Consider the following 10,364-nt stretch of genomic DNA (forward strand, 5'->3'; position numbering starts at 1 on the left):
ACTAAATCTAAAGGTGATTGTATTTAACAGTAAATTTGTGGCCTTCCAGAGAAATGAAGTCATTGAATGCACAGTGAGTCTGGATAATCAGAAAATGGAAATTGTGAGTGCATTTATGTACCAGGGTGGTGTGATGAGGAAGGTTGGAAGTATGGAGGATGATGTGGATGAAAAGGTACAGTAGGGAAGAGAGGTTACTGGGTCACTGAAAACAGTGATAAGAAATAGGGAAGTGAACATGGAAGTGGAAAAGTTGCTGCATGACAGTATAGTGAAACCCACTTTGACTTATGGAAGTGAAACTTGAACCTTGTTGGAAGGACACAAGTCAAGAGTAGCAGTGGAAATGAATTTTTTGAGTGGAGCATGTGCAAATGATGAGGTGAAAGAGAGAGGGAGATTGTCCAGGTGTTTAAGGGTGCAAAAGTTGATCTATGTGGATTAACTGAAACTAAATGGTGAGGTGAGAGTGTGAGAGAACTGGAGTATGGATGGGGTATATGTGCGGGAGTGGGTGAGAATGAGTGGGCACAAGAAGGACTGTGTGTACTGTTGTGTGCAAGAAATGGAAGGAGAATATAAGAGAGTATGGATCACTTGGCTCAAGAATTGTGTAGGTAAGATTGAAGGTTGGACTACAAATGTGGGTGATTGTGTGTGTGTGTGTATGCGCCAATGCAAGGTCGTGCAAGCAGAGTGAAAGAAGAGTTCTCGACAAATGTGGAAGCATGCATGGAAAAGTTTGAGAGGAATGAGAGTGTTTTTGATTGGTGATATGAATGTAAAAGTAGAGAATGTGAAGATTGATGGAGTAGTTGGTGAGTGGCGTGGCCTGCAGAAGTGGATGAGAATGGCAGTGCTTTAGTGGACATTTGTGCCGGGAGGGGGGTTGGTGATAGCTAATACCCTCTGCAGGCACAAAATGATCCAAAGGTATATGTGGCGAGTGGGTGGTGAACTGAATGAACGGGAGGCAATGATAGATTATGTGTGTGTGGATGATAGAATGAGAAGGTGTGTAATGGATGCAAGAGCATGTAGAGGCAGGGGAAGTGGACTTTCTGACCACCACCTGGTGGTGGTGAAAGTCAAGGTTGAAATGAAGTGGAGGAATAGATAAAGGGAAAGACAGGAGGAGGTAGTTCTTACAAGGAGGATGGAAGGGTTACAAGAGGATGGAAAATAAGGCAGAATATAAGAAAGAAGTGGAGGAGCGATTGCATAAATATGATTTGGAGCAGATGGGGGACGTGGAAGGTGTGTGCAAGATATTCACAGAAGAAATACATGCAGCATGTGAGGTGGTGTGTAGGGTGAAGAGAAGACGAAAGGGGGTGCAAGGAACAGCATGGTGGAATGAAGTGGTGAGACAGGCTGTGGCACAAAAGAGGAAAACATATAGTGAGTGGATGAGAAACAGTGGTGTGAAGGAAGTCGAGAGACAGAAGAGTGAGTTATATGTAGACAGGAAGAGACAGGTGTAAATATTAGTAGGAGAGAGTAAGAGACTGGATGAGAAACTGGAAGTAATTTGTGTGTAAAGTGGAGGGAATGTAAAAAAAATGTTCTGGAATGAGGTAGAGTTAGACAGGGTGTTACAGAAGTTAGTCGGGGAGTGTCATGAGTCGGCGCAATTTTATATTTAAATAAGCTCGGGACATTAAACTTTGGTGGGAAACCGCGAATTCTAGTGGAATCCCAGTATTTATCACTCAGTCAACCGCCACGTATTCACCCGATCGGGAGTGTTTTCAGAACAATTTTTCACTGTGTCATAAGTGATCGTCTTTGTGTGCGACTTTAGCACCTCCGCTGAGTGCTTTGTTATGGGCGTGTTTCGCTCATTCTAGCCGTTAGCAAGTGCGACTCGACACTTGCCTCTCTCTCATGATTTGAACTTAGTCAAGATTTGAGCGCTGTGGAAGCAGGTAGTGTGTGTGGCAGCGTCCTTCTTTAGCAATGACGCCCAGTTCCCACCGCCGCCATTGAATTCCCACCTAGCGTGATTGGCAAGAGGCTCAATGTGTGCAGCGTCCTTCCTCAGCAACGAAGCCCAGTCATCCGCTTTGTCCACTTTTCTGACCAGTATTTCTTTTCGTTTTTTCCTAGGTTTAAGAGTTAGCTTTTGAGTGAGCGAGTGAGTGCGATCTCCTTATTTTGAATTCATTTTGAAATGTAATGTAAATTTATTTCATTGTAATCAATAAATTTAATTGTTCTTTTTCTCGAGCTTAATGTAATGTAAACTCGGGTTTTATTTTCCATATTAAGCTTATTTCACTTATAGCTCCTAGTCTGCATAAACGCTTTGCATTATTCACAACTGGTACTTAGGCCAGTCCTTTTTATTAACTTAAATCCGTTGAGCCATCTAGGAGTTAATTGTACCAGCAAGAACCTTTTTATCATTAATAGCATTAGTTATTGATTGTCAAGGGTGGAGTCACTTTCTCCAGAGGCCAACAGTACTAATAAATAGCACGTCTGAATAATTAGTCTCTGGTGTGTACTGTTAAGAAAGTTTATAAATTCTCGTCCTTTGAGAATCGGCGAAGTAAGTCGGCATAAAGTAATCATTGCTTGATTTTCACAAGACAATTCATTGTCCTGTTCTTAAGTATTATTGAATAATATTCTTTAATATTGTATACTCTTAAAAAAACCGTGATAGGGAGTGAATGATAAAAATGGTAGATTACTAGTGGAGAAGGGAGAAAAAGTGAGCAGATGGAGAGATCACTTTAAGGAACTGTTGAACATAAAGAATGAAAGTAATGAGAGTGTACGTGGCTCGGGAATGGCTGGGAGAAGGGAGGATGTGAGAAGAGAGGAAAAAATCAGTTGGATAGAAATTGTGGAAGCAATGAAGAAAGTCAAAATGGGGAAAGCCCCAGAAATTGATGAACTGTATGGTGAAATGCTGAAGCACTGGGGAGAGATAGTAGTAGAATGGATTTGGAACATGTGCGGATTGGTCTGGAAGGTAAAGTCCTGGAGGATTGAAAGTCAGGTATAATTATTCCCCTGCACAAAGGAAAAGGGGAAAAATAAGTGTTTGGTTATCATAGGGGCATTCGTCTTCTTAATGTAATAGGAAAAGTATATGCTAGGATACTTATTGACAAAGTGAGGGAAATAACAAATGAATTAGTTGGAGAAGACCAGGGAAGTTTTAGGAAGGGAAAAGGGTGTTTTTTTTTTTTTTTTTTTTTTAAATAATGATCATGGCGGCGCAACTGCCAGGGTCATATGCCGCCGTATAACAAAGAAGTAAAAAACAAAAAACAAAAAACAGAGGATAAGCCACACAATCAAAAAGGAGAAATTCTAAATATCCTTAAGAAGTCCTGCCTCCTTCACAAAGGAGAGGGTTGCCCCTCCCAAGACACAGGCATCCTCCCCAAGCACGGAGGAAAGATGATACACACCACCATCCGATTGGTGGTCAGAGAGGAACCGACGCCGCAAATCCTCAAGACTAGGACACTCCACCAACAGGTGCCGAACAGTCAAGGGAACCAGACAGTCATCACAGAATGGAGGAGGAGCCCTCTCCATTAAAAAACCGTGAGAGAAACGGGTGTGGCCAATGCGGAGGCGGCACAAAGCAGTCTCCCATTGACGAGGGAAGCCCTGGTAACTGAATGAGCCCACCTTCTGGCAAATCGAGCGCAACTTATTGGCACCCACAGCATCCCAATGCTCCTGCCAACAGCACCAAACCCTGAAGGCAATAAAGGAGCGCATATCTGCAGCAGGCAGACGATACAGAGGGGACTGTGCAAGAGGGGGACGAGCCGCTGCCGCCTTGGCCAACTGATCAGCTCGTTCATTCCCTGCCACTCCTACATGAGCTGGAACCCAACAGAAATCTACACGACGTCCACGACGCCCTAAACGGAAAAGCCACTCTAAAATGGATAAAACCAAAGGATGAGAGGGATTAAAAGACTCCATTGCAGAAAGAGCACTTCGTGAGTCACTAAACACAGTAAAAGCAGTGTGGGGGAGAGTGAAGAGAATCTGAAGGGCAAATAAAATAGCAGTCAGCTCAGCCGTAAAAACAGAAGCAGTCACAGGGAGGCTCCCACCTCGACAGAAGGTGGGAAACACCACACCAAAGCCCACACCCACATCGGACTTAGATCCATCAGTATAAACTGGTATGGAGTCCCCATGAGAAGAGGCATGCTCTAAAAACAGAGAAAATAAAACCTGAGAAGGAAGGGAGGCCTTACTGGATGAGAAGAAACGACAAAATGTCACCCTGGGGAGAAGCCAGTAGCCCACCCTCGGGACACGATGGGGAGTGATCGGCACAGAAGGAACAGAGAAGCTAGACATAATTGACTGCACCCTGAAACCAAAGGGCTTTGGAAAGGATGGCCGAGTGGCAAAAATAGGTGACCGAGAATCTTGAGAGACCTTGACAAAGGGCACAGAGTCTGGGAGACGAGATAAGCGATACCAACATCTCATCAAAAGGGAAGAGCGGAGCAAGTCTAAAGGAAGGACACCAGCATCAGCCAACAAACTCCAAATCGGGGAAGATCGGAATGCCCCGGTGGTGAGACGAACACCAGCATGATGTATGGAATCTAAAATACGAAGCCGGGCTTCTGAGGCAGAGGAATAAACTTCACATCCATAATGAAGTTTGGATAAAATCAGAGACTGATGCAAGAGGAGGAGGGTCTTGCGATCAGCTCCCCAGTATGTGTGCGCTAAAACTTTCAAGAGACCCAATGCTCTGAGACACTCAGCTTTTACGTACCTCAAGTGAGGGACCCAAGTCAACCGGCTCTCAAAAATCAGCCCTAAAAACCGGGTTTCCTTTAAACACGAAATACGACGCCCATCTAAAAAAAAGGTTTGGGTCAGGGTGGACTCCACGAACGCGGCAAAAATGCATGGCAACGGTCTTCTTGAAGGAAAATCGAAAACCTCGTTAATCAGCCCATCTAGAGACACGGTTGAGAGCCATCTGCATCCTCCTTTCTGCCATTGACATCCGTGAGGCAGTGACAGAGATTGATAAATCGTCAACATAGAGAGAGCCACGAACACCATCAGGGAGCACAGAAATAACGCTGTTAATTGCCACTGCGAAAAGGGTAAAACTTAGTATGCTCCCTTGTGGCACACCATCCTCAAGGGGACGTGCAGTAGACAGCTCACTCCCGACTCTGACCCGAATAAAACGATTAGATAAAAACTCCCGGATAAAAGTGGGGAGTTGCCCACGGAGACCAAACTCATAAAGAGATTGCAATATACCATGACGCCAGGAAGTGTCGTACGCCTTCTCCAAATCAAAGAACACTGTGATATGATGCTGGTTAGTTGCAAAAGCCTGGCAGATGGAAGATTCTAAAGAAAGGAGAGCATCTGTGGTCGACCGCATCTTCTGAAACCCACACTGGACTGGAGACAAGTAACCACCCTTCTCTAAGTACCACACGAGCCGACTATTCACCATCTTTTCGAGGACCTTACAAAGGCAAGACGTCAGCGAGATAGGGCGATAATTAGTGGCCTGCAAGTGATCCTTACCCGGCTTAGGGATGGGGAGAAGCACAGCAACACCCCATGAGGTCGGAAACCCACCATTGCACCAAATTCTGTTATACAGTGACAACAGAAAATGAAGGGCTGCATCAGGCAAGTGGTGTAAGAAGGCATATGGGACATCATCCAAGCCTGGAGACGAGTCGCGACACTGCGACAATGCCATCTGAAGTTCAGAAGCAGAAAAAGCAACATTATATGACTCCTCCGCAGTAGATGGAAAACTAATGCCCAAAGATTCCAGGTGCCGTCGGCGGCGTGCCGATGGGGATGAGGTGTCCTTCCTAGAGACATTAGCAAAATGAGCTGCAAATATCTCGGCAACAGACGAAGAATGAGCCACCACCACACCTGCATGAGATAAAACAGGAGGAGAGGGAATGGGAAATTTCCCTGAAATCTTCCTCACCCGTTTCCACACTTTTGTGAGAGGAGTCTGTGAAGAAATTGAAGAAACAAATGATGCCCAAGACTTCCTTCTAGCCTCCTTCATAACCCGCCGGGCATGAGCTCGGGCCCTCCTATATGCCGCTAAGTAACCAGGGTCACCTCGGTGACGACGAAGTCGGGAGAAAGCAGCATGTTTAGCCCAAACAGCAGAAGCACACTCATCAGTCCACCAGGGAACTGGACGGCAAGGAAAGTGACCAGCTGTTCTCGGAATACTCTGCAGTGCCGCCGAGTGTAGTAAGTCTGTGAAATACTCAACAGCAGCGTCAGTGCTGACAAAATCCTCCACACATCGGTTCGGGGAACACAGCTCCGCAAAAACCGGCCAGACAGCCCTATCCAAGCGCCAGCGGGGAAGACGACGCCGAGGCACACTCTGTGTCGATCTTAATAAAATAGGGAAGTGGTCACTGCCATGTAAGTCTGGTAACACAGCCCATGTAAAATTCAGGGCTATCCCTGCAGAGCACAGAGACAAATCAATAGAAGTAAAAATACCCATTTGACTATGGAAGTAACTTCACCAGAATTTAAAATGTACAGGTCCACATCCTCCACAATGGAGGCTAACATAGTACCTCTAGCATCAGCTGTGGAGCCACCCCACAGGGGATGATGACTGTTCATGTCAGCCAGCAAGAAACAGGGTGAGGGAAGTGCCCGAATAAGATTTTCAAGATCAACCCTCTCAATAGTGGCACTAGGAGGGAGGTACAAGGCGCACACAGTATAACGACGGGGAAGGAAAATCTGGAGAGCAACAGCCTGCAGTGGAGTGTTAAGATTCACAGCAGTGAAAGGTATGTCACTGCGTACTAGAATAGCCACACCCCCACCATGACCCTGTCCAGGAAGAGGATCTGAATAAAAAACCTGGTAACCAGGTGGACTGGGAGGTGCAGCATCTCCAACCATTGTCTCTTGTAGGCAAACACACACAGGTGAATACTCAGCCAGAAGCCAACGGAGTTCCTCCCAGTTGGCTCGTAAACCACGGCAGTTCCATTGAATAATATTAGCCATTAAAACTATTGAAAAAAAAAAGGGCAGGGGAGAGGGACAAACAGAAAACCATAAAAAAAAAATACTAAAAATATTAAAATGGAGGAACTATATACACAAAAGAAAGGGTCACTTAGTGGAAACCACTGAGCGACCCTGGGAGACAATCTTCTTGGGAATGCGGATACGCCCACTAAGGGGCTTGCCACGGGCAGCAGCATGGCTAGAACGAGGGCCCGGGGTCTGCGAAGTGTTGGGAGACTTCACAGACACCCGTCGCTGCCGAGCAGGAGAGGAAGAGCTACTCCGAACCCTGCTCGGGGCCCCCAGTGAACCAAGAGGTCGAGCAGGAGGGATTGGGGTCCTGGCCTCCAAACGTGGAGGGGGCAGGACAGGATCCTCAGAGGTAACCGGAGGAGGAACATCCGATTCCCCGGAGGAAGAGGTGCCAGACTGACCTGACACCCCAGAAGCCCCCAAAGACCCAGAAGCAGGGTCCGAGGGCTGTTGCACAGATGGACTAACTACAGAGGATGTGGACTCCACGACCGACACCTTGCTTGGAGGATCTTCAAGACTCAAAGACTCTGAGGAACCACGATGACGTTTAGCAAATGAAGAATGTGCACCATGACTACTAGGGGATACCATAGATGTAGAGGTCGAGTCTTGAACTGTAGCGGCAACCGTCGCAAGTGCGGGAGATTGTTGCACTGGCATGGGATCGACAGATGAAGGCATAGGAGCTGAAACAACAGGAGGAACTCGAGTCTGCTGCTGGACAGGACGATGAGGACGGCTATGACCGGACAAAACTGACGCATAAGACACTCCGTTACGGAAAACAGATGACATGGCTCTACTCCTGGCCTCAGGAAAGCTTATTTTATCCCGATTACGGATGAGGAGGATCTCTTTCTCCAAGCAAAACCGGGCACAGTCTTTAGATGAAGCAGGATGTGCCTCGCCACAGTGCAAACAACAAACAGGTCCAGGACAGTCCTGTCCTGCATGAGTGGATTCTCCACAACTGACACACACCACTGGGAGGCCCTGTTGCAAACGACGACAGGCTCGCCCAACATGCCCGTACATCTGACAGTGGTAGCAGCGTCGTGGATTTGGGACAAAGGGTTTGACCCTAAGGGACAACCAAGCCACCTTCATGGATGAAGGCAGAGCAGTACTGTCGAACGTCAGCAACAAGGATGGAGTTGGGGTAAGAACACCATCAATCTTCTTCCGAAACCTTTCCACTTTAACCACCCTGTGTACCTGGAGTTCTTCAAGCAGCTTCTCTTCACTGTAACGCAATAAGTCTTTTGAAAATACAACACCTCGACTATGATTAAAAAAGGCATGGGGAACACAAGTGAACAGTGCATCTGGGTCCTTACACTGGGCAGCCAGCCGGGAACCCTCCTCAGGGGATGTAACCTCCACTAGGAGGCTACCATCCCCCTGAGGCGAGATCTTCGGCTCCCTCCCACAGATTGACACAATGCGCCGATGAATAGTAAATATGTCCAGATTACCAATAGGCTGACCATCCAAGGTACGAACGGTGTAGTACCTTGCGAAATCAACCCTCTCAAAGACACCCGGCAGGACCTCACGGGCATGTCCACAATATGTTATCTGTTGCCGGCTCTTCTTTATAGTGGCCACTGACCGTAAACCACTGGAACCAGGAAGGTATGGTTCCAGGGTGGCAATGTGGGCCTCACCAGCCAGAGGCACAGGAGGCGCACAGGAGGGAGACTGCAAAGAATGGTCAGGGACGGAACCAGGGTCGTCAGCTGCAAAAATGTTTGAAGATGCCATATTCAAAGAAAAACCACCTTCATTCCCCCACCTCTCCACCCACCATGGAGCCCAACAAGGGGAGGCCATATGCCAGGGAAAGCACCACTGGCGACCCCAGAGGTAGTGGGGAAGTATACGCAGGTAACCACCAAGGGACCCTGACAAGGGTGACTCCAGGACGTTAGGAGCCACCAGGTCCCCCAGTGCCCGCTTGACCCTAAAGCCACTAGGTGACCAGCCTGGATGGCTAGCCAGTGACCAGCCGATTGACCTGGTCGGGCCCAACCAGGCCACCCGTCTAGCCAGAATAAGGGACCAAAGAGGTGTATTGCTAGCTGCAGGGTGCACCATGCAGCATCACTCAACCTCCAGGACTCCCGTCTCCCAGCATTACGGGACGCCACGCACGGCAAACACGTGGGGAGGCAACAGTCCCGCCCTAGATGGCAAATGGGCAGGGACTGACATCACCAGTAGGCCTCCTCTACCAGTGATGTAGGGGGTGCTTGGTCCACAAGGCCGACAAATGCCGAACCCTACAAAGGTAGGCTTGCCTCCAAAGTAGGTGGCACTGCCAACCATGCTTCAAGCCCCACCACCACGTCAAGGTGACCCCCTACAGTGGGAGGGAAAAGGGTGTGTAGATCAGACTGAGTCTGGCATAAATCTTTGATATCCAAACTGCCCTCTTACGGTTGTATCCTTCTATCTGTGCCTTTATCCATACGTTCCTTTCTGGTCGTTCTATAGCTGCCGTTGTAGACGGCCGTCGTTCTTCTAGATCTATCAACAGTGTTCCTCAGGGCTCTGTCCTATCACCTACTCTCTTCCTTTTATTCATCAATGACTTCTGAGCTGTACATCTAACCCTATCCACTCAAGCGCTGATGATTCTACATTTCACCTTTCCATTCGGTTCCCGCAACGTCCATCTCAGCAGTTACTTCAACAAACAGGGGATAAGGCTATGACACATCTAATGTCTGACTTGGCTTGTATCTCTGACTGGGGTAATAATAACCTTGTTTTTATGCATCAAAGACTCAGTTTATACACCTATCAACCAGACACAAATTTCCACAGGAGTACCCACTAATGTTCAGTAATATCCAGTTCAATCCTGCATCATCTTTAAATGTATCTGGGATTCTATTCTCTCGGGACTTATCTTGGAAAGATCATATTACATTTCTTGTAAAATCTGCTTCCAAGAGATTAGTTGTGCTAAGCCGACTCCAGACCTTCTTTACCCCTGCATAGTTGTTGACATTATACACAGGTTTTATTCGCCCCTGTGTAGAGTACAACTCTCATGTGTGGGGAGGCTCCCCACATACAGCTCTTCTCAATAGGGTGGAGTCAAAGGCTTTTCGTCTCGTTAATTCTCCTCCTCTTACTGGCTCACTTCAACCTCTGTCTCTTTGCTGCACTGTTGCATCTTTATCTCTTTTCTATCACAACTTCCATGGTCACTTTCTCTGAACTGTCTTCATGCATCCCTCCACCTTTACGACGGGCGCTTAGCACCCGTCTAGTAA

The sequence above is a fragment of the Coenobita brevimanus genome, chromosome 114 (genome assembly GCF_032717465.1).
Source record: "Coenobita brevimanus isolate Jiangsu-jjx chromosome 114, ASM3271746v2, whole genome shotgun sequence".
Lineage (NCBI taxonomy): Eukaryota > Metazoa > Arthropoda > Malacostraca > Decapoda > Coenobitidae > Coenobita > Coenobita brevimanus.